General features: G+C 48.4%; 1 protein-coding gene across 2 annotated transcripts in view; it reads left to right on the forward strand.

Annotated features, from left to right (window-relative positions):
* The window catches only part of HSPA12A (heat shock protein family A (Hsp70) member 12A), a 179,634-nt gene that overhangs the window by 117,903 nt on the left and 37,697 nt on the right, over window positions 1–24,034 (forward strand). The gene's annotated exons all lie outside the window — the stretch shown is intronic.

The following is a 24,034-nucleotide window of genomic DNA, read 5'->3' on the forward strand; positions in this document are numbered from 1 at the left end:
AAAAAAAAAAAAAAAAACAGGCATTCTGCCAAGAGCCAAGGCCCAGAAAGATGGGCAACCAACATGGTCAGGGGCCAGTTCTGCCTAAGCACAAGGACCAACTCCAGGGCCCTCCAGGGGAGGTATGGAGGATGTACCACTGGCTGAGTCCACAAGGGCCTACACAGCAGGACCCTGGAACAGACCATGGGAACAGGCTGCTCAGAGAAGCTGGCCTACATCTGGGAGCACACCCTGCCCCAGCTCCTTAATTTCTCCCCCAGGAAACGTTGGGAGGGTGGGAGCCATGTTTGACCTGGCCTGGGAAAGCCAAGAGGGCCCAGATGCTTCATAGCCAGGTTCCTGGGCTGTACAGAGGCCCTTAAAAGGCCCTCATCCCACAGCCTCAGTCTGTCTGTGTCAGACCAGCTATGGCGAGATGCTTTCGAAGATATTTTTGACTGTGCATCCTTTAGCGTCAGCCTCTGGTAGTCTTGGCCAGCAAAGCTGCTAGAACAGGTTGGGGGTGGGTACAGCTGGGGAAGGAAGTCACCCAGAGCCAGGTAGTCCCTGAGAAGAGAGCCCAGCAGATGGCATGGGGTGTGAGGGACCCCAGGCCTCCTTTGTGGGCAATAGGACAGAGTGGGCTTTGGAATAAGACAATACTTGGTTCAAATCCTGGTGCCACCTCTTACCAGCCGAGTGGCCTCAGCCAAGTCATATAGCCTCTCTGGGCCTCAGTTAAGTATAAAATAGCACTCAATACCCCATGCCTGGGAGCTTGTGTTGGATGGGCACTTGGTGGAGTGAAACATGCTTAGCTCAGAAAGTCCTGGTTTGGGTCCTGGTTCCCACACCTGGCCTTGACCTCACCAAGGTATTCAACCTCTTTGGATCCCCGTGACCTTATCTCAAAAGTATGGGTCAGGCCGGGCGCAGTGGCTCATACCTGTAATCCCAGCACTTTGGGAGGCCAAGGCACGTGGATCACCTGAGGTTGGGAGTTCGAGACCAGCCTGACCAACATGGAGAAACCCCATCTCTACTAAAAATACAAAATTAGCTGGGCATGGTGACACATGCCTATAATCCCAGCTATTCAGGAGGCTGAGGCAGGAGAATCACTTGAACCCAGGAGGCAGAGGTTGCAGTGAGCCGAGATTGCGCCACTGCACGCCAGCCTGGGCAACAAGAGTGAAGCTCCATCTCCAAAAAAAAAAAAAAACAGTACGGGTCACAGCACTTCACAGGTTGGGTCTGAGAATTAGATAAGATCACATATATAAAGAATTTGTCCTCTACACAAAATGTGTGCAATGTTAGGTGTCATCTTTATTATTATTATTACTATTATTATTATTATTATTTTGAGATGGAGTCCTGCTCTGTCGCCCAGGCTGGAGTGCAGTGGCACCATCTCAACTCACTGCAGCCTCCACCTCCAGGGTTCAAGCTATTCTCTTGCCTCACCCTCTCAAGTAGCTGGGATTATAGGTGCCCACTACCATGCCTGGCTAATTTTTGTATTTTTAGTAGAGATGAGGTTTCACCATGTTGGCCAGACAGGTCTCAAACTCCTGGCCTCAAGCGATCTACCTGCTTCGGCCTCCCAAAGTGGTGGGATTACAGGCGTGAGCCACTATGCCTGGCCATCTTTATTATTTAAAACACCCACAGGGCACACACTAGGTACTCAGAAAGGTCAATTACTGGGGAGTGGAGCTGGCTAAGTAAGTGGGGTTCCTTGCTGGGAGATTTTGATAAAGTTTAGTCTGTTGAGGTCTAAGTTACTTAAGGTAAGACTCACATTTTTTGGGTGTACAGTTCCAAGAGTTTTGACAAATGTAGATACAGTTGACCCTTGAACAACATGGCCTGGAATTGCACAGGTCCACTTATTCATTTTTTGGAGATTTGTGACAATTTACTGCATAGCCTAGAAATATGAAAAAATCGAGAATTTAGGTATTTCATGAATGCATAAAATAATGTGTCAATTGATGTTTATGTTATCATTAAGGCTTCCGGTCAACAATAGGCTATTTGTAGTTAAGTTTTGGGGAAGTCAAAAGTTATGTGTGGACTTTTAACTGTGCAGGGGGTGGGTGCCTCTAACCCTCATATTGTTCAAAGATCAACTGTAGAGTCATGTAACCACCATGTCAGTGCAGAGTATTTCCAACTTGGGAGGATTTTGTCATTCAGAATCCTCTGGTTTGCAGAGGGTCCCACCTCCGATGGTGGGGGATCTCAAGGCCTGGACCATGCCCCATAGGGAGGGACTTTCAGGGTCCACCCAATGACAGTATCCCAGCCTGTACCCTGGGGCTGTTACCAGCCAGGGACTGGGGGTGGGTTCCTGTGACCTTCCCAGTGTGCTCCTCATTGACTCTGGAGAAGGGAGAGATGGAGCCTGCAGGGTGCCCTTTGTCAGTCCTTGGGCGGGGCAATGCTGCCAGACAGAGGCTGAGAACCCACTAGAAATGAGAACTGAGATGCAACCCATGTTTGTGTGAGGTACCCAGAGAGCCAGGACTGGTGAGGTTTGGCCTAAAATGAGGGTCCCATGTCTCGCCTTGCCATAGGCTACCTGCAGGGGTGTGTGAGGGCCCTTGCCCTGGGAGGCTCATTGTCTGGCACATAAGAAGCATTAAGATGGGCCCCTGAAGGGGGTGGTTTGAGGACTCTGGAAGGCTCCCCACACCTCCCCCTGGTCACAGAGCCTGGAGTTCCACCATCAGGGAATCTTTTACTCATGCAGACTTGATTTGGTGCCACATTCCTTTGGGTTAAACATTATTTCTTCAGTGTCCTCTTTTAAAAGAAAACCCTTAGATAAGCAATGGCACGTAGACTTGAATTGTGTCTACATCTCTGACCAATAGGGAAGAAACTATCTAGAGAGCTGTGTTATAGAGAGCTGTGTTAAGGAGGATTCTGAGGTCACCTCTGGCTCAGTTTGAAAGAATGCAATAATCAGTGCTGTTTCCCAAATGCCCCACTTTGGGCTAGTTCATGATGACTTCTGATGCTTGAAGCCTACATTCGTCAGTGAGGAAGTTACCCAGGTGACTGTGTACTAGGTTTGCACGAAGCTAAATTTTTCCATCTGAAAAAGAATTTCTGACATTATGTCCTTGTGGTAGCTTATTGAATTAATAACCTACAATAAATCACGTCTCCAGGTACAGATGCTCCTTGACTTAACGATGGAGTTACATCCTGATAAACCCATTGTAAGTTAAGGATACCATTAAGTGGAAAATGCGTTTAATCCACATAACCTACTGACCATCATAGCCTAGCCTACCTTAAATATGCTCAGAACACTTACAAGGCTGGGTGTAGTGGCTCATACCTGTAATCCCAGAACTTTGGGAGGCCCATGTAGGTGGGTCACGAGGTTAGGAGTTTGAGACCAGCCTGGCCAACATGGTGAAATCCTGTTTCTACTAAAAATACAAAAATTGGCCAGGCGCAGTGGCTCACGCCTGTAATCCCAGCACTTTAGGAAGCCAAGGCGGGCAGATCATGAGGTCAGGAGTTTGAGACCAGCTTGGCCAACATGGTGAAACCCCATCTCTACTAAAAATAGAAAAATTAGCTGGGTACAGTGGCAACAGAGTGAGATTCCATCTCAAAAAAAAAAAAAAAAAAATTAGGCATGGTGGTGTGCACCTGTAATCCCAGCTACTCAGAAGGCTAAGGTGGGAGAATCATTTAAACCCAGGAGGCCAAGGTTGCAGTGAGCCAAGACTGCACCATTGCACTCCAGCCTGGGTGACATAGCGAGACTCTTTCCCAAGAAAACAAAAAAACTCCACCTACATTAGCCTATACTTGGACAAAATCATCTAACACAAAGCCTATTTTATAATAAAGTATCTCGTAATTTATTGAATACTGTACTGAAAATGAAAAACAAAATGGTTGTTTCGCTCCTCAAAGTATGGTTTCTACTGAATGTGTATCGCCTCTGCACCATCATGAAGTTAAGTAATCGTAAGTCAAATCATCATCAGTTGGAGCGCCTGTACTCACATCCTTGTGTCATCTCCTCCTACCTGGACTCAGGGTGCAGCTATGTGATTTGTTTTGGCCGATAGGACCTTGGCAAACAGGAAGCCAGCAGAGGCTTGAAAATGCCTGTCAGTGTGTTAGAGCTTGCTCACTTGTCCTTTGCTATTTGGGAAGTCCAGGTTGTCCTGCTGGAGAGTCCACCTAGAGGGGAACTGAGGCCCCTGACCGACAGCCTAGGTGGACGTGGAGATGAGTGAGCCTGTCTTGGCCCATCTAGTGCCAGATGAACCTTGAGATGACTTTAGCTGCATGAGTTGACCCCAGGTGAGAAAAGCCCAAATTATGGAATTCTGTGCAAATTGTTGTTATTTTAACCCACTAAATTTTGGAGTTAAAAATATTTTGGATTACAATAGGCAACTGATATAGTCCTAGTTTTCTTTCTTTTATGAATTGAATGTAGTAGCAGATGATAGGTTTAATAAAAGTTTTAATGTCTGTTCTTGGCAAAATCAAAGTGGGATAACGCTTTGTTAGATCCACAGTTTTTTGACGGGTAGAAAACATAAGTGTGTTGGAACCACTGAATTGTAGAGATCTGAGGGAGGTGTTGCTGTGCAGTCTGGGGGGGTCTTCATCCGTCATCGGCACGTGAGTTAGTGTGACTTAGATTGTCAGAGTGAGAAATAGTTAAGGTTGGAGGGTGGAGGTGTGGGAGCTCTCAGTGTTCTGTGAGCCAACTTCATTTTCCAGATGAGGAAACAGAAACCTAGAAAGTGACAGTGAGCCCGAGAGCACACCTGGTGGCAGTAGGGCCATGCCGTTCATCGGAGCAAGCCAAGACTGGCTGTCTGGATAGGATATTGGGGACGGGCAGGGGCTAAAGATAGGAACATTGAGGGGCAGCCCCCAACTTGGGCCTGGTGGTTTGACAGGCACCCCTAGAATGACATATGGGAAATTGGGGATGGTCTACCCAAGGACACCAACCCTTTGGGGAGCACTCACAAGGGGGGTAGTAGGTGGTGATATCAGAGACCCAGCAAGGACCTTTTACTGCTGGGGCTGGTGGGGTCCTGCCAGGCCTGTCTCAGGGGAGGCTGCTGGGAATGTGCATATATAACTCTGAATGTGTATGCATGCGTGGGGAGAGAGGTAGAGTGAGCAGCTGAGATGGAGGAGGGAGACAGAGACAGAGGAAGAAATAGGCTGAGAGATGTTAGAAGCTTCTGGTAGGTCTTCCTTTGGGGTTCTTGTAGTTTATTCAAACTTGAACCCACAAAGTCATGGCTGGTCATGGGCACAGATTCTGCCCCAACACCGCCCTCCTTGGGCCTTTGATAAATAGTCAGTGGTGAGATCACAAAGTACCACATGCTGGTGGACAGTGCCTGAAGCTCTTGGGAGGGAAGACCAGCCAGCAGGATGGGATTGGGCAGGGAACCATGGGAATGTCAGAATTCACTTTGTCCTACTTGGCCTGTTTTATATATATATATATATACCTTGTATGTTGAATGATAAAAAACTTGACTTCCTAACTGAGTTGCATTCTGAAAAGGGAGTCCTATTCCGGTAGAGGCAGGCCTTAAGATAGCATGCAAACATGCTGAGTACAGCTGGGGTCTTTTTAAGATTTCCTCCCAAAAATATTAGAGTGTGGGCAGAGGGTGGGGGAAGGATGAGCCACTTTCTAATGAAATATTAGCAATGAGGCAGAAATAAACTGCAAAACATAAACACAGAAGCCAAAATTACAGTCACCCTGGCAGTGGGATATCCCTCTCACCCTGTGACTCTCTGGAAGTAGTTCTGGGTTTTGTGTCCCAAGATAGTGCCCCCTTCCGCCAGCCCCACTCCTTCTCCCAGCAAAGCTCCTTGGTCCTTGCATCTCTCCCCAGTCCTATCTTCCTTGGAGAGAATTTGGTATCTTACTTGGAGAGAATTTGTGAACCCTTTCTATCTGTGAATAAGCATACAATTCCCGGTGCCCCTCCCCTGCTCTCAGGGCCCCGAGCCTGTTGGGGGCCACACAGTCCTCCCTTGCACATTGCCATGCCAGCTTCAGGCTTGTTTTCAAGTCTGGCGACTGAACAACACCGGGACGCTGACCTGATGTTAACGATGGAAGCTCAGAGGTGGAGCCGGGTCCATGGGGGCCCAGCTTGAGGCCTGGGACCTTAGCAGAGTGCTCCCCACCCTACAGGGTGGCAGGACTTCTTTCTCAACACAGGCTGGCTCACTTCAGGCAGGGGACATTTGGGGAATTAAGTGTTGAAGCCAGAAGCAGTTCCCATCAAGTGGAGCTCCTGGGCCCTGGAGGAGGCTGGCAGGGTGGGGCAGTTTGAGAGCCGCTTCCAGGCGGGATCCCTGTGCTGTATTTTCTGTGTAAAGCAAAGTGGTATTGTGGGAACAGCTCTTGGGTTCGAGTCTCAGCTCTGCTATTCCTCACTGTGAGGCTTTGGGCAGCTCTCAAAACCTCCAGGGCTTCTGGTTCTTACCCTGGGGATCGGAGCTGAGAAAAAGAGCCTGCACCATGGTGTCGCTGGGAGATTTGCCAGGCAGAGAGTTGGCCTTCAGGGTCTGGGGGCCAGGTGGTCACTGGGAGCTGATAGAGGCTGGGGATCCTGATTGAGGAGACTGAGGAGCAGGCAAAGACCTGGGGCAGGACCACTGCTATGGCTGGGAGCAGTTGGAGTCTCGGGCTTTGGGCTGCAGGGCACCCAGTGAGGCCGCAGGAAGGGATAGGAGAAAGCCAGCGTCACTCACTTGTCTCTTCTGCTGCACACTGTCCTGGGGAGGTTTGGGGTAAAACCTGAGACAACTTTGGTTCCCATGACAGAAGACTTGCGTGTTCACTATAGGAAATATTATCCAAAGCAAGAAAGGAGGAAACAGTCAGGACCCCGCACCCAGAGGCAGCCCCTGTTAATCCTTTGGTGGGGAGCCTTCCAGACTGGCCAGGTATATTGGGACAAAGCTCACAGGGGGGCTGTCACAAAATCCGGCACCATGGGGAAGGGTGTCTTCTCTTATAGATGAGGAGATGGAGACTCAAAAGATCGTGAATCTTGGTGAAAAACCCATAGCCCTTAAGTGCCCTGTTTGGTTGTTGCACATTCTACACATGCAACCATGTTTCACAGGCACCCATAAATAGGTACAAATATAATGTATCAGAAACATTTAAAACAGTAAAAAAAATTTTTTAAAGTTTTAAAAAAAGATCCCATGGGGAGAGTGGTGGTGGCCTTCTGGTCTCTGAGCCCAAAGTGTGTGTTCTCTCTTCATCTCTGCCCTGGAAATATCTGTGACACTCCCTTGTGGCCTTGCCTCCAGCCACAAGAAAGCCACTTTCAAGATCCAGTGGCTTCCTGACATCAAACAGCCAGGAAGCAAGATGGGCTGGGTCCTCCCCAGGTGCAGGGCTCTGTACAAGGTGCAGAAGGGCTGCTTGAAAAGTAGCCCAAGCTCTGTCTTTCTGAAGTTCAGGCCAGTGCTGCCCGATATGCCTCTGTTGGGGCCACGCAGCCGTGGATGGCTCAGCAGAGTGCTGTCTGTGCCTGGGCACAGGTGACACCCTGCGGTCAGGGGCCCTCAGGTGGGCATCGGGCAAGGTGGTAGATGGGCCTGGAAGCACAGCCCTTCTCTTCGGAGGTGGCTCGGTACTGGGAGCAGCTAGGATCTAAGGAACGGGTGGAGAGGCTGACTGCAGGAGCAGGGCTGCTGGTCCCACCTGAGGCTTAGTGGTCCTCAGGCTGGAGATTCAGTTTTACAACCTCAGCACATATGCGCAGTGGGTCTCAGGAATGAATGTCAGGGGCGGCCCCGTGCTTCCTGAGCACCTGACCTCACCCAGCTCGGTCCTGGAGTTTACTTACTGGTCACCCCTTGTGGTCTCCACAGCAGCCCTGTGCGAGAGACAGTTGTTAGCCTGGTATGTACTTGTAGAAACTGAGGCCTGAGACAGAGTCCTGTCTGTGACAGAGCTGGTGGGGGTGGAACTGGGTGTGTCCCTAGAACCCAGCTAACTTGGGGTCCTCCTCCACCCTATCCCCTGCCCCTGGAAGAGCAGCTTGGGGCTGTGCCTATTTGGAGGGCAGCATGAGGGTCAAATCCTCCCACGTGAAGGTCAGTGGGCCCCTCTCTCCCTACAGCCAGTGCACAAGCCAGGCCTGAGGGATGGCAGATGGCTTCCCAGATGGCAGAGAGCACAGATGTGCAGGGGGTTGTGTGAGGACAGGAATGATGGGGGGGCAATGGTTAGGGGGTAATGGAGGAGTCTGGTTAAAGAGTTGCATCTAATATGAAGGAGATAGAGAGCTACAGTAGGTGCTTGAGGCTGGGAGTGATGTGATGATGTTGGTGGTTGTGATGTGATCCAGGGGGACAGCCTGGGGGCAGTGACACCAGCTGGGAGAGTATAAGGCTCTCTAGGAAGCTCTTCACACCACTCTGCTTTTGCCTTCACTGTTCCTTCAGCTTGGTGTTTAATTCCCACCTTTTTCACTCAGCAAACTTGCCCTCCCGGGAGCCAGCCAAGCATCACCTTCCTGGAGCTACCTTCCCCCACCCCCTTCAGGGATGTCAGTCTGTCCTAACACCCCTGTGGCACTTACCATGGTGTCTTATGAAGAGTCCATGTGCAAAAGAGAATTTTACAGGACTTTTAATTACAGTGTTTTTTAATATTTGATTTAATATTTACATTGAAATCATCCCGCTGTTTTGACTTGAGATCTCATAGTTAGATTCTCATGAATTAAATACTCGTGTGATGCATGTCCACAAGATAAGACTGATGACAGCTGGGTAGAGATGGGCAGAGGAGGGCTCAGGACAGGCACACCGGGTGTAGGGTGCAGGGGATGTTTCACATTGGCCCTGGTTGGTCCCACTGATGAACTTCCGGGTCATACCACCCGTCTTCCTGTTGCAGGGTCAGCTCCTGGAACTCTTCTCGTTCATTAACCCAGAATGTCCTCACTGTGGTGTCCATGCAATTCAGGACCCTCCCAGACTAGGTCTGTGGAGAGAGTGAGAGGCAGGGAGACAAGGGTTGATTGGAGCTGTGGGCTCGTGTGGGTGTCCCTAGCACCAGCTCCCACTTCTCCAAGTCCAAGGCATTCCTGTGGTCACCTCCCAGCGGTCAGCACCTTGGGCCCAGACATCCTGGGCTCTGTGGGGGAGGATTGTGCGCCTGCTGGAAGTCAGGCTAGTCACCCTGCACCTGACCTCTCTGGAGCATTCCTCTCTGCAGAGGAGATGGCCCCTGATTGATTGAGGTCCAGACGGAGCTGTTAAAGATAACAATGAAGTCAGAGAAGCTGCCCTTGCCTAATGAAGCAGGCAGGCCTGCGCCTGGGAGGGACAGGTCTGTGGGGCAGCAGTAATGAAAAGACAGAGACAGACCACCCTGGGTGCCCAAGACCTCCTCCCTTGCCTGAACTTGGGCAGTTGTCCATCTGTGCATGGTAACGAGGTATAAAGTCTCATTCCCTGGACCCAAGCACTGTGGAGACTGATGTGTCGGGGCTGGAACAAGGGGTCCTGGAAGGCCACGTGTCTTCTCTCATTCTTTTATAGCATGTACACACCAGCGTGTGTGAGCACCCATGATGATGAGTGTGAATATTATGGCAGCTGGGGCCATCTGCATGGCCTCCCCAGGGCCCCTAAACACAGCGTGCACATTATTTCCTGGAGTGTATATGTTTCTGAGGCCTGCTGTCCCCACCGCAGCTCAGTAAAGGGTTTGGAGAGACTCAGATTTGCATTTCAGTGCTGGGGAGGGGAGGAATGGGGATTAGGATGAGTTTGTAGTTTGTTTGCTCTTACCCTGCTATAGTCACGCACACCCGGGTTTTCGTTTTGTTTTGTTTTTAGTGAGGTTGACTTGTTTTAAGTTCAAATGCAAAAGCTCATCAAAATTTGATGGTCAGTATTTTGCCTTCTCTGGGCCAGGAGCTGGCTTGGTACAATATAAAAAAGGTGGGATAGAGGGGGCGCTCTGCTGGCCTCATCACAGCTGCTTGGCCTCAGGTGGGGTGCTCTGGGTGATCTCTGGGTCCTGTGCTCTGTGGAGGAGACTTGGGAGGCGCCTTTCCGTGACCTGTGGATTCCTTGGGAAAAGACTTTGAGCACATTCGGTCCCCAGGAGGAATTGTTCATTCAGTGTCTTGTGTGTTTGTCTACCTTTACTGCTCTGAAGTTAGAGATTCCATTTCAACTCCTTTCAAGATTAGTTACACCATGGAATACTATGCAGCCATGAAAAAGGATGAGTTCATGTCCTTTGTAGGGACATGGATGCAGCTGGAAACCATCATTCTCAGCAAACTATCGCAGGAACAGAAAACCAAATACCGCATGTTCTCACTCATAGGTGGGAATTGAACAATGAGATCACTTGGACTCGGGAAGGGGAACATCACACACCGGGGCCTGTTGTGGGGAGGGGGTGGGGGGAGGGATAGCATTAGGAGATATACCTAATGTAAATGACGAGTTAATGGGTGCAGCACACCAACATGGTACATGTATACATATGTAACAAACCTGCACGTTGTGCACATGTACCCTAGAGCTTAAAGTATAATAAGTAAATTTAAAAAAAGAAAAAAGATTAGTTACCCTTGAAATTTTGTCATGCATACTTAGCAAAGTTAATCAATAACTTAACCCAGTTTACTAATTCTTTTTCTACAAATGTAAGTCTGTCATTGAAGATTTTGTGCTTACAAAGTAAGAAGTAATTAGGGATTTCAGACTTCAAAGGTCTTAAAAAGTCTCTGGAAGGACTTTGTGTCCTCTCTTCTGACATGGAAGTCTTTGCGCTCTGTGCTGCAGCTGCCTGTTCCGAGCGGAACATTTAGCCTCTGGGGGTGTCCCTGCATCCTGGGCGGCGCCCATCGTGCCTCCCCTCCAGCCTGCAGTGGGTGGTCCTGGCTTGTCCTCCTCCAGAGCTCCTTGGAGCCCCTTTTAGCATCGGCCTTCTCTTTTCCTTTATTTCCTGGAAGGAGCATTTTCTTAGGCAGGTTCCTGCACACCTCCCCGCCCAGGACCTGGCTAGCTACAGCTGGCACGTGCAGACGGTCACACAGCAGAATGTTTTGATGCTGTGCAGTTTGCCCTCCTGACAAAGGTGGGTCTGCAGAAGGCTCGTTACAACTGCGGGTTTTGAGGCTTTCACTAGCATTTATTCCGGCATAGCTTGAAACAGCTGATCTGTCAGGGGAAGCACCAGCAAGTCAGCCTGCAGCACCCCAGCAGGATGGCACGTCCGGCCCTGGGGAGGGGTGGGGCCATTCTGCTCTGGCTGTCCAGCTTCCCAGCGTCTAGGGGAAGAGTGAAACTGCAGCTGTCTGACTGGGGCGCTGCCCCGGCTCTGTGCCTGTGTTCTTACATTGCCAAAGAGCAGGGTGTCTGGGAGAGGCCAGTGCCAGCTGTTGCCCCAGCCCCAGTTGGAGAGTCTGGAGTCTGCAGCTAAATTAACCACTGGATGGGTCCTGGGAGAAAGCTGTGGCCAACTCTACCAGGCACAGAGGTTGGAGGAGAGAGGGGGCGGTGCCCAGAGTGGGTGGCAGTGGCTGAGTTCATTCCCAGTGAGGAGGCTGGGCTCCTGAAGGCAAGGGAACAGGGGCAGTTCTCCTTACAAGGCTGATTCTAACAGCTCTTTGATTTGTTTTTAATTGAGTTATAATTCACATATAAAACTCACCACATAAATTCACTGGTTTATAGTATTCACAAGATTGTGCAACCGTCACCACTATTAAATTCCCAAACATTTTTATCATCCTGGGAAGAAACTCCTACCCATTAGCCCTTACTCCCTAGGTCCACTCCCAGTAAAGCCCTTTACTTTTTCACTGCTCCTTGCTGCAAGTTGCCAGCAGTACAGACTTGAGCGGGAGTCACAGAGTCCAGGAACCTCAGGGCTGGGATGTGGTGGAGACAAGGAGCTCAGGCACTGGTGACAGGCACTTGCTGGCTGTGTGATTTGGAGAAGATGCTTAACATCTGTGTGTTGTGGTTTTCTCTGCTGTTTGTTTGTTTTGTTTGTTTTGAGACGGAGTCTCGCTCTGTCACCCAGGCTGGAGTGCAGTGGCATGATCTTGGCTCACTGCAAGCTCCGCCTCCCGGGTTCATGTCATTCTCCCGCCTAAGCCTCCCGAGTAGCTCGGACTACAGGCAGCCGCCACCACGCCCGGCTAATTTTTTGTATTTTTAGTAGAGACGGGGTTTCACCATTCACAGGATGGTCTCGATCTCATGACCTCGTGATCCGCCCGCCTCGGCCTCCCAAAGTGGTGGGATTACAGGTATGAGCCACCGTGCCCGGCCTTCTCTGCTGTTAAATGGGGCTAACAACTACCTGTTTCCCACCTCATTGGGTTGTTTAATAAGATAAAATGAGATGCTGTGTAAGTAATAATAGCTATACTTGTTAAGACCTTTGACTGCATTATTCTTATTTAATTCTCATTAATCCTGGGAGGTATGAGTTGTTATTATCCCTATCTAATACATAAGGAAAACCAAGCACCAGAGAAGTTCAGTAACTTGTTCAAGATTGCACCACTATGAATCAGTGTTTAGCTGCAAAGCATGGAAAACTCAATCCTGTCTCGTTTATAGAAGAGGGAAATTATGACCAGAATGGGAAGTCCAGGGGCCCGGCAGGCTGATTTGGCAGCTCATGGACCCCCTCAAGGACGGAGGGAGGTTCCTTTGGTGGTGGCTGCATCTGTGTGCTGGTGGCAAGGTGGCAGCTGCAGGTGCAGCCTCACACCCCTGCGCGTCCACCCTCTTCTCAGGGTACTCACTTCCTCCCAGAAGCCCCAGGTCGACTTCCCCTCATGTCCCATCAGTCAGGACTGTGGGTCACAAACCCCCTCCCACGTTCCTCATTGGCAGTGGGAGGAGGCTTGCCATGATTGGCTTAGATTACTTGGGATCTGCCCTGTTATCAGGAGGGATCATACTTCAAATGTAAATATTGGGGTTTAGTTAAGAAGTGGGAAATGGATTTTGAGTGGACACAGCAGTATCTTGGCAGTATCTACCAAGACCAGCAGGGACCTGAGCCCAGGTCTGAACCAGCCCTCTGAGGTCCACGCCGCTGCACTTCAGCACAGCTCCTCCGCCTCTACAACACCCAGCATGTAGCAAGTGTTCCGTGAATCTCGTGTCGATTCATAAATTCTAGTTCTCACCCCACACCCCTGAGTTTTTCTGACCTTCTGTTCCTCTTCTAGAGCTCAGTTAAGTGGTTGCTTGGCCTCCGCTTGAGCTTTACTTGTGGGAAACTTAGTACCTTACCTAGCATTTTCTTCCCTTTTTTGACCATTAAGTGCCATGGCTACTTTTTGGGTGAATTAGAAAAAATCTGCTTTAGATGCAAAAATTCAAAAAAAGGGGCCCGCTCTAGGCAGTGCAGCCCTTTATGGCTTGAAAAGATGCCTTTGTGGTAAGAAAATAGCAATGCTTACCTCTGGGTAGGTGCAGCCTTGCTTGGGAGATGCCCCTCAAGGTTGGTGCCTTTGTGCAGTGCACAAACTGCACAACTGTTTTGGGATGTCTCTTCCATTAAGGAATGCTGCAGAGGGGTTTTTAATGTGCTCAAGCCTCTGCCCTCGTGGGCACTGGCACAGAGTGGAAGGTTTGTGCCTGGGTTACCCAGGTTTGGAGGGCATGGTGGCCAAGGGTTCTCCTTCCTGCCTGAAGATGGTGTATCTCCCTCTCATGAGAGGGTTTAGCTGAAGAAGAGTGAACCTTCACCTTCCTGACCCTTACCTCCTCTTCCCTCTCCCTTCCCCAGGGACAGGCGGTGAGTGTTTGGGAGGTGAAAGATTCTGCTCAGGGGGAAACCAGTTGGCCTAGAATGGCCTTGGCCCTTTCTTTAGCCTCAGTCCAGGCAGCATTAGCTGTGCCATGGCCTCTGAAGACTGAACTGTCACAAGACTGTTCATGATAAAATTGGGGAAGTCTAAACCCAGGGCTTCCAGAGGCCCGGGCAGGTGGAATCTTGTCCTCGAAGCTGGAGAGAGTCTTTACATTGACCCAATGAATTTTGGAATGGAGGCTGGGCTTCCCTGTAGAATACAGGAAGGCTCAAGCTGTGGTCTTATGGCCTCTCAAGTTCTTCTAGGTTATTCTGAAAGTTCCCTGGGGTGAGCAGACAGCATGGGTGGGAAATTGGGGCCGGGGGTCTCCTTTACTCCTGGCAGCACCGGCCCTCATGTTTCCTATCACTGAGTTTTCCTGAAGGTTCCCTTTGCCAAGTTCCTGTCTGGTGGGAATTTTTAGCTTTGATTAACAAGCCCAGAGAAGCAAAACGTAAAGGAAATGTATTTGCTGACATCATGCAAAGGTGGAGGCTCTGCTTGTCTTGTTGTGTGAGCACATAGTCGTTTTCTCAGCAGCAGTTGGAACGATTTTATGATGATGATGGTGACTATAATAATAAACAAAATAACATCCATAATGTATTGGGTGCTTGCCATGAGTCAGGTTTTACAGATACAGATAGCTCACCCAGTGGCATGCGACTAGGACGTGGTCATGGTGGGATTTGAGCTCAGGCTTTCCTGACTTTGAACTAGTACCTCTAACGCCTCTCTTACCAACATGTGCCTCTTCTACCTGGCTCTTCGGATTTGAGGGAGAATTACGGTTTTTGAAACAGAGCTCTGCAGACCAAAGAATACGCCACACAGTCTCATGAGCCTGCAGATGGAGACAGCCAGGAGCTGCCCTGTGATGGTGACTCCTGACTTCCTCCAGCTATTTGCTCATCTGTGAAATGGGGATTTACATTCACACCTGTCTCGTAGTTAGAGGTGACGCCTTGGTGGCACTGGGCATGTGCAGGTGTGCAGGCTTGGAGTCAGAGAGCTCTGAGTCCACCTGGGTGGCATCCTGACTAAGGATGTGGGCTTCTTTCTTACCCTTCTAGGCTTCATTTTGTCATGGAAATAATGACAGTAATTCACAGCAACCTTCCTTACAGGGCAGGATCCCATGAGATACACCTGTAAAGCTCTTAGCATGCATGAAATACACATTCAGTGAGTGCCAACTATGATAAGTTTCCTGATAGAGTGCTGGGTTTGTATATTTCTCGTGGTTTTGAATTAATAATTTGAGTTTGAATAAACTTCAGAAGAACCTAAAAGTAAACAAAAAATGCATGAATATCTGACCCCATGAAGGAATTTGGAAAATGGTGGGTGGGGGGTGGTGTTTATTTCAGAGTTTCACTGGCTCCTGTGTTCATTGCTAAAGAGTGACGGGTTCCCTGAGAATACCAGTTCTCACATTCATGGAGAGAGAGGGGGCGCAGAGAGAGGTGAGGCGGTGTCCCCAGGCTCACGAACATCGACACCTCCACTTTCTTCATCCTGTCAGGAGCTATTTTGTTTTCCTTCTGTTCCTCAAAGAGCAGCAGCCAAAGAGCCAACTCTGGCTTTGCTCCTGTTCCAAAGCTGTCCTGGTTCTAGGAGACATGCCGCTTGGCCTGCAGCCCACGTATGACTGCCTGGCCTGCCCCCTCCACTCATCCCAATGCTAAGGCCAACCTGGGGCCTGAGCAGAAAACCCAGTGCCCTTGTCCCCAACAGGAGCATGCACGCATGCACACACACACACACACACACCCGCCTTTCGGGAGGACTCAGAGCTTGTGCTTATAGTACAGAGGGTCACAGGGTGGCATCTGACATCAGCATTTCAGCTCGCCATTCCTGTCTGGGGTGAGAACCACGGGAAGATGCCAAGGCTGTTACATCTTGCCCCTCCCTTATGGCGTTGGGATCTCAGCAAGTCTGAAGGACAAAGCAAATGGACATGTCAGGGTCCTTTAAGTGATCCTGCCTCTCTGCAGAGGCAGGCCCTACTGTTTCTCAGACATGGAGGGGCCCAGCAGGGGATGGAGGATGCCCCCCTGACTCCTCTGAGGCCCTGGGTTCATAGAGCGGCTACAAAGTCTAGGAGCTGTTGGCTGATGACCAGAGGGCCCTGTACCTGAGACCTGGGTGGAGCCCATCCCAGAGTGGGAGCCGCTCAGCTGGTGGCTGGACATCTGTTTTGTCATCTGCGAGGGGGCCATTTGGTGCCTGCTGAAATTCTGATTCCTCCAAGAGCTGTTTAGTCTACTGGGCCGACCAGGCTCAGCCCCAGAGAAGCCTACTGGATGGGAGCCCTTCACCCACCCTGAGACCCAGGTCCAAAACCTTCCCAAGCTTTCAGAGTCCACATGTGTAGGTTTCAATGAACTCATATCCTTATTGGTTTGTCCATTCCTCTGCCAAATATGTGTGGAGCACCCACCGTGTATGGGCCGGGTGCTCTGATGGACAGCAGAAGAAAAGCATTGACCTGCCCTCCTGGAGCTTCCATGTAACTGGCACATTCAAATCACAATTATTTTATTATGGAAAGTTTTAAACAAACAAAAGCAGAGCAAATATTATATTGAAGCCTCATGAATCTGTCACCAGTTTTAGTCATTATCAACTTATGGCCAACCTTGTTTACTCCCTGCCCCTTCCCTCTCCTGTTATTCTGGTACAAATCCCAGACATGCTATTGTTTCGTCTGTACATTTAAGAATGTATCCCTAGAGGACAAGGGCTCTTTTAAAAATTATGTAACTATACTATTAATAATAATTCCTTAGCATTACCAATGACTGATCAGTGTTTACATTTCTAATGGGCTCACAAATGTAACATTTTTTGACTGTTGGAGTTAGGATCCACTGAAGGTCCATCCATTGCATTTACTGGAGTTGGTGTGTGTTTTAAGTCTCTTCGAAGCTGTCGCAGTTGGTCTCTGGGGCAGTCAGGATAGCCTGGGAACTCATTATCAATGCAAATTGTCAGCCAGCCTCAGACCTACTGGATGAGAAACTCTGGGGGTGAGACCATTAATCTGTGTTTTAACAAGCCCTCGGGGGGTTCTGATGCACAGCAGAGCTGAGACCCTCTGGTCCATAGGTTTGCCCTCCTTTCCTGTATATTTTCCTTGTGATTATCTCTAGGAGAAACCTGTCTCTCTGGTCGAGTTTTCCTGATCTGGGTTTTCCAGTTGATCACCAGGAACTGATGTACAAGTTCCTCTCTCATCTGCACCAGGGGAGCTGAGAAGGCTCTTCTCTCTCAAAAGAGGGGGCTGACTTGTAGAGGTAGGGGTCCCTGAAGGGTGATGCAGAATTTGCCTGCTGTAGAAGCAGGATGCACGCTAGGCAGGGGAACAGCATGTGCAGTGTCCAGAGGCTGAATCAAGCACAGATATTCCAAGGCCTGTGGATAGGTTTGCTATGGCCAGGGATGTGGGGCAGTAGAGAGAGAAGAGACTGCAGAGGGAGGTGGGGTGGACTTCGAAGAGCCTGGGGTCAGTAGTGTGCTGGACTTTATCCCATGGGGGAAGGGCGTCAGGGGAAGACCCTGACAAGGTTGAGTTAGGTGAGCAGACCTCGATTTTGACCAGACGGCTTTGACTGCAGGGTGAGTGTGGCTGGGGGAGGGGGCAGGCCCAGGATAGGGAGACTGAAAGTTCAGGAGGATCTGGACCAAGGCTGTAGTGGTGACTTAGCAGAGGAGAGAGTGAATGCAAGAGATGAAGGAATGATAGGGCTTGGGGGTAGAATGAGAAGGGAGGAAGTCTAGGGACTCTCCCATTTGGGAGCGGTGGTGGTTTTACTGGCAAAAGGGGTATCTGAGGAGAGAGGCAGACCTGGGTGGTTTGAGAGCTGATCCCACATTGTTGGAGGTCACTCAGCATGGCATGTGTGTTACTAATATCTCAACTCAGGGGAGTTGATGCCTCAGTTGGGAAAGAACTCGCTGGCCCTCGTAGTCTGTGGATAGTCACTGAGTCCACTTTTGGGCACACATAAAAAATCCATCCACTCACCCACCCATCCATCCACCCATCCACCCACCCATCCACCGGTCCATCCATCCATCCATCCAACATGGGGTGCCTGTGACATGTCAGGAGCTAAGGAATTAGAGATGAAGTAAGACTTGGCCCTGCCCCAACAAGCAGAGTCCGTGGGAGAGAAGCCAGGAGGACAGAAACATCTTAGTGCCATGTGTAGGGTGATCTGGTAGAGCCTCTCCAAATGCTGGATGCTGGAGGGCAGGGCTGCGAGGTTGCGGAGTATAGTTCATGAAAATTAGCAGTAAAACTGTTGATCAAGCAAGTGTGTCTTCACCTCTTCCAGCAGTTGCCTGGATGTGTAGAGACACAGTTGGAGGCCCAGGAACCAGTGCAGGAACCTGCAGTTAGGAGAGAGACTGTGATCCACCCCACTGACAGTCTGGGATTGCAGAGACTCAGGGCTTTTCCTGTCTTGGGAAACTCAGCTGCCCCAGCTCGCTCTCCCTGGGGCATCTCATCTCTTGGACTATTCAGGGAGGTAGGAGGGGTAACAAGAAGATGCTACCCCGTGTCAGGATGGGCCTGGTGCTGCCCCCAACTTGGCCTGGGCTTGATGCTATGGTCCCTGCCATGGTAAATGCTCATTTCCATAATTATTATTTAGCATTTGCAGAGTGGTTATTTTACACTCAGAGTTCTTTGTAGTGAGAGGGTCTCCTGGTTCATGCCAATAAAATTTCCATTTACTCCGGACATCCACCATGGTGATTAAAAACAGCCCATAAATTATTTACTGAAATGGAAGTTCAGTTTACGGTAATAATGCATTAGTTCAGCTAGCCATGAAGCCTGTTATAGGGTAATAAAAGATTTTTTATTTTCCTTCTGAAAAGATATTTGCCAGTAACCTACATACGACCTTGAGCTGATCAGTGTTCAAAGATGACACTGCAGGCAGGCATATAAGGAGAGAATGAGAGAGAGTTTTTTTTTCAAATAGCCTGATTTTAGGCAATCGTCAGCAAAGGCCTGTCATCTGACAGCCAGCAGGGAAAAAGAAATGAAAATATGTATATATATATATATAATATATATATGTTGTATTTTTAAAAATCGTAAGTACCGTACCACACCTTAAAACTCCTTTTGAAATTGGGCATTTATTTGATGGATACATAAATCCGAAAGCTAACAAGAAGGACTGTTTGGAGAAACTAGCATGTCACTATTGTTGAGACCACCTGTCACATTTCCTCGGAGCCTGGAACCTTGTAGAATAAAGTCAGCCCTATGGTTCTGTCTTTATCTTTAAACATGTTGTATTTATGGAGCAGAATTGATTTTGTGTATCTCAGAGAGTCTACGATTCTGCTCACGGCCATTTGCTGACTAATGTCTTTGGCAGAGGAGAACAGCAAGCACGTTCATGAATTATGGCTCTCTTTGAGGTTCTCTTATCAAGACTACTTTTTATTTTAAGAACGTCTGCTTTGATTAAAGCCATTAGAGCTGGGAGCACATAAAAATGTGTCTGAATTTTATATGTGTTGCATTTTACAGCGGGAACCCAGATGAAGCCTGCATTTTAATCCTTATGCCATTAAGACCAGCGATGAGGATTAATCTAACAAGCTAAACTAGTTCCTCCTCAATTGCCTGGTTTAGGGTTGTAAGAAATCCTGGGGCAGGAGACTTGTTGGCCAGGATTTGATACTTTTATTTATTTTTCCTCTACATCACTGCAAAAATATTTTCATTTCTTTATATACCCCTCTTTGTGGCAAAAATTGTTTAATGTGTTGGGGTGGCGTGTTCCAGGTTTATGAGTGAATCTATAACCACCCTCATCACCTTAGTTTTATGTTCACTAAAGTTAAGAAATATCGTCTGCACGCTAGCTCTACAAGACTGAAGTGATGTTAAATTATCTAATACATAACTAATAGCAAAGGAAACATGATAATTAATTTTTGTTTGTTCCCCAGAAAGCTCTTCTGTTTGTTTCCCAGAAAGGTCTGTTTCCCAGGAAGGTCTCTTCCCCCCTTCGCTTAACCATGGTTTTGTGGCTGGTAGTTTGCACTCCTGAAAGGGTCAGTGTTAGCCGGGCATGGTGGTTCACGCCTGTAATCCCAGCACTTTGGGGGGCCGAGATGGGCAGATCACGAGGTCAGAAGATTGAGACCATCCTGGCTAACATGGTGAAACCCTGTCTCTACTAAAAATAAATAAATAAATTAATTAATTAATTAAAAAAATAAATTAGCCGTGTTGTGTTGGCGGGTGCCTGTAGTCCCAGCTACTCGGGAGGCTGAGGCAGGGGAATGGCGTGAACCCAGGAGGCGGAGCTTGCATGACAGAGCAAGACTCCATCAAAAAAAAAAAAAAAAGAGGATCAGTGTTTCTCTGATTCCTTGATGTGAAAACATCAAATCTTTCTGTATTATGGGATTTCAGAGTAACTTAGTGCTCGAAGTGGAAGATGCTTTGAGTAGGCCTTTATTTAATCTACTTGGAACAGTACAGTAGGTATTTCTTAAAACTCCTAGCTCCTTTAGCTCTGTCCTTGATCACAGTTCTTGATAGAGCGTTTTTCTTTAACCTGTCTTCTAGTAGTCTTCCTTCTCTACCTCCACAGAAGGGTCTGGATTTTCTTTTCTTCAGCTTCCTTTCTTTCTTCCAAGCCTCGACTCTAAGAAACTCTATTTGTGTCGAGGTGTTGACTTAGCCTTTCTCTTCTGTTCCTAGTGTGTCCGAGTCAACCCGTGGGGACCGAACTGGACTATTCCCTGGGTGAGAGTAGTCCCAAGGGAGATGATGTTGTATTAGCTTTATAGAAGCAGCGGAGGCAGGGCCACACTTAATGGCATTTGGGATTCCTTACTGTGGATAATGGCCTCTGTATAATTGATAGCCAGGACACACAGCCTACCCTTGGTATGTATAGGGCATTACATACATCACTTCTCTCCTGTTGTCCGTTAGCTTTTATCTGTCAGATATGCATAGATTAATAGATAATCTTCTGTCGACCCTTTGTATTTTGTTTCTAATCATTTACCTACTGAATGAAAGATCTCAAGCCTTGCTGGGACACATCAGAATTAAACTCCCCACTCTCCTCAGGGGGTGAGACAGGCTTTTCCATTGCTTTTCCCCTGAGAAGTTTTGAGCACCACTTTGACATCCTAAGTAGTGAAGTAGAGAAACAGTAGCATGTCTCTATTGGCTGTGTATATTTCTGGGCTGTGCTGATGGACATTCGCTGGTGAATTATCTTTGATTTGGAATACACAGATATACAGATGTGGGTTACTCCTCCATACCTTCTGTGCAGATCAGTTTTCAATCATTGCACAGTGTAGCTGAATTTTAACTTCTGATGGAAAAAGTTCATGAAGTTTAGCTGCCTCTAGGCCTGGCTGGGTGATCAGCAAGTCAAATGATTTGTTTAATACTGGCCCAGTTGCCGTCAGGGTTGGGGGGAGGTACAGGAGAACCAAAAAATCTTTGCCTTTTGGCCTCAAAGTATCCTAGAGTCCCCTGGGGACCCAGTGTGTTCCATGTGTGGCCCAACCTTGGCTGTTTTGCAAATGAGTGAGAAGACCAGGGCTCTGAGAAGGGCTGAGTGATGGGATAATTAGAACCAAGCAGCAGCGGGGTGGTTGGTTTGTCTGCAGATAATAGCTTGTTTGCTAATTGCCAACACCAGATTTTCTGGGCAATTAGACATTTGGTTTCTTTCAGGACCGTCTGTGCAAATGTGGACACATGGCCACAGGCCTTCCAGGTAGCAGGTGGAGAGGGTGGCTCCTGGTGCTGATGGCATTTCTCTGCAGGCTGCCCAAGGGCTGTGGGCAGGAAGGACCTCTCACCAACAGGTGGAAGGACCATCTGGCTGGAACCCCTAGTGGGGAGGCAGAGATCCCCCTGCATTCGTGGAAGGGGTTCCCTTGTGCTAGGAGATGAGCAAAGATGGTGGAGTTCAGCAGGCTGGTCTAGAAACTGAGCTGACTTCTCCATTCTCTTTTCAAGAGCAATTAGCGCCCACGGCTAATAGCAATTCTGTTAGTCGTGGATGCTAATAGAAATCAGAAATAGCTTCCCTTCCCAGATGAGCAAGTTGATTTAAACTTTTCAATAAAGTTTTTTTAAAAAGTATGTATAATATAAAATTTGCCATTTAAGCCAATTTAAGTGTACCATTCAGTGGCATGAATTATATTCACAATGTTATACAACCATCACCACTGTTTCCAAAACTTTTTATTACACCAAAGAGAAATTCTGTACTCATTAAGCAAGAACTCTCCATTTCTCCCTCCCTCCCACCCCTGGTCACCTCTAATCTACTTTCTGTCTCTATGAATTTGCCTATTCTGGAGATTTCCTGTAAGTGGAATGATACAATATTTGTCCTTTTGCATCCATGTGTTTTACTTAGCATATTTTCTAGATTCACACATGTTGTAGCATGTATAAGAATGTCCTTCCTTTTTACAATGAAATACTATTCCATTGTATGGATATACCACATTCTGTTTATCCCTTCATCTCTTTTTTTTTTTTTTTTTTTTTTGAGATGGAGTCTTGCTCTGTCACCAGGCTGGAGTACAGTGGCACAGTCTCAGCTCACTGGAACCTCTGCCTTCTGGGTTCAAGTGATTCTCCTGTCTCAGCCTTCCAAGTAGCTGGGACTACAGGCACATGCCACCACGCCTGGCTAATTTTTGTATTTTTAAATAGAGATGGAGTTTCACCATGTTGGCCAGGCTGGTCTTGAGCTCCTGACCTCAAGTGATCTGCCCACCTTGCCCTCCCAAAGTGCTGGGATTATAGGCGTGAGCCACCATGCCCAGCCTGTCCCTTTATCTGTTGTTGGACACTTGAAGTGCTTCCACCTTTCTGTTATTGTGAATAATACTGCATGAACATTTGCATAAAAGTATCTCCTTGAGTCCCTGCTTTCAGTTTTTTGGGTAGATACCTAGGAATGGAATTGCTGGTCATATGGTAATTCTGTACTTGACTTTTTGAGGAATTGCCACTCTTTTCCACAGCAGTTGTCCCGTTTTACATTCCCAATAGCAATGCACAAGGATTCCAGTTTCTTCATATCCTTGACACACTTGTTATTTTCCTTTCTTAAAAAACTATAGCCATCTTAGTCACTGTGAAGCCATATCTCACTGGTTTTGATTTGCATTTCTCTATAGACGAATGATGTTGAACATCTTTTCATATACTTGTTGATGTATCTTTTGTGTATTCTCTTTGGAGAAATGTCTATTCAAGTCCTTTACCCAGCAAGTTGGATTTTGCCTCTGTAATTACTGGACTGTGCCTCTCTCTCCCCAAGATAGGAATTGAGCCTCATCAGGAGGAGAGAGGCTGTGAGCTTGCAGAGAGTGGGAGGTGGCTGTGCAGATTTGAGGCTTCACATTCCCTCTTGCATGATTCATTTCATTCCTACAGCCTGTCTGGTACCCACTGTAATGATGCTGCCTGAGTTCTCATCAAGTAGAAAAAGAAATCAGCAAGAGCCTGGGATTAACCCAAAGTGATTTAGCAGAAGAGGCAGATGGAACCATTCCACCTGCTCCCCTAGAAGCAGACAGGCTCTTCTCAGACACCTCAAACCTGGTTTCCTTGACCACAAGTATTGCCTTGGAAAATTACCCATTTCTTCCTAGCAGGTTTCAGTACGTATGTACTAAATGGAGCAGGATGTGCAGAGCGCCGAGGGTGGTGCTGGGTCGCTGCAGGTGCCCAGCGCCCAGCCTTCATCCCTGCGGTGGGAGCACACAGTCCTCACTCAGCTTCTCTGTGCCCTGCCAGCCCTAGGCAGCAGGCAGGGAGAGCACAGTAGCGCGTTCCAATGCCGGCCAGGGAGAGTGTGTTTTCTCCCCGGGGGGCCCATTCCTGGGGCAGAGCCACTGGGCTCTGGGAAGACTTCAGAAAAATGCTAGGCCTGAATGATGGTGAGTGCAGGGGAACAGACAAAATGGTGTTCCTGCTGCATAGCTGCTGGCCCTTCGCCTGTTTGACCTCGTAGCTGTTGCGTCCCATCTGCAGGGGCTAGAAATGCTGATCTGTCTGCCTTTTTGCTGTGGTTTTTATGATTGAAAAAGGTCCCAAACCTTCAGTA

Source organism: Piliocolobus tephrosceles, chromosome 9, assembly GCF_002776525.5.
Source record: "Piliocolobus tephrosceles isolate RC106 chromosome 9, ASM277652v3, whole genome shotgun sequence".
NCBI lineage: Eukaryota > Metazoa > Chordata > Mammalia > Primates > Cercopithecidae > Piliocolobus > Piliocolobus tephrosceles.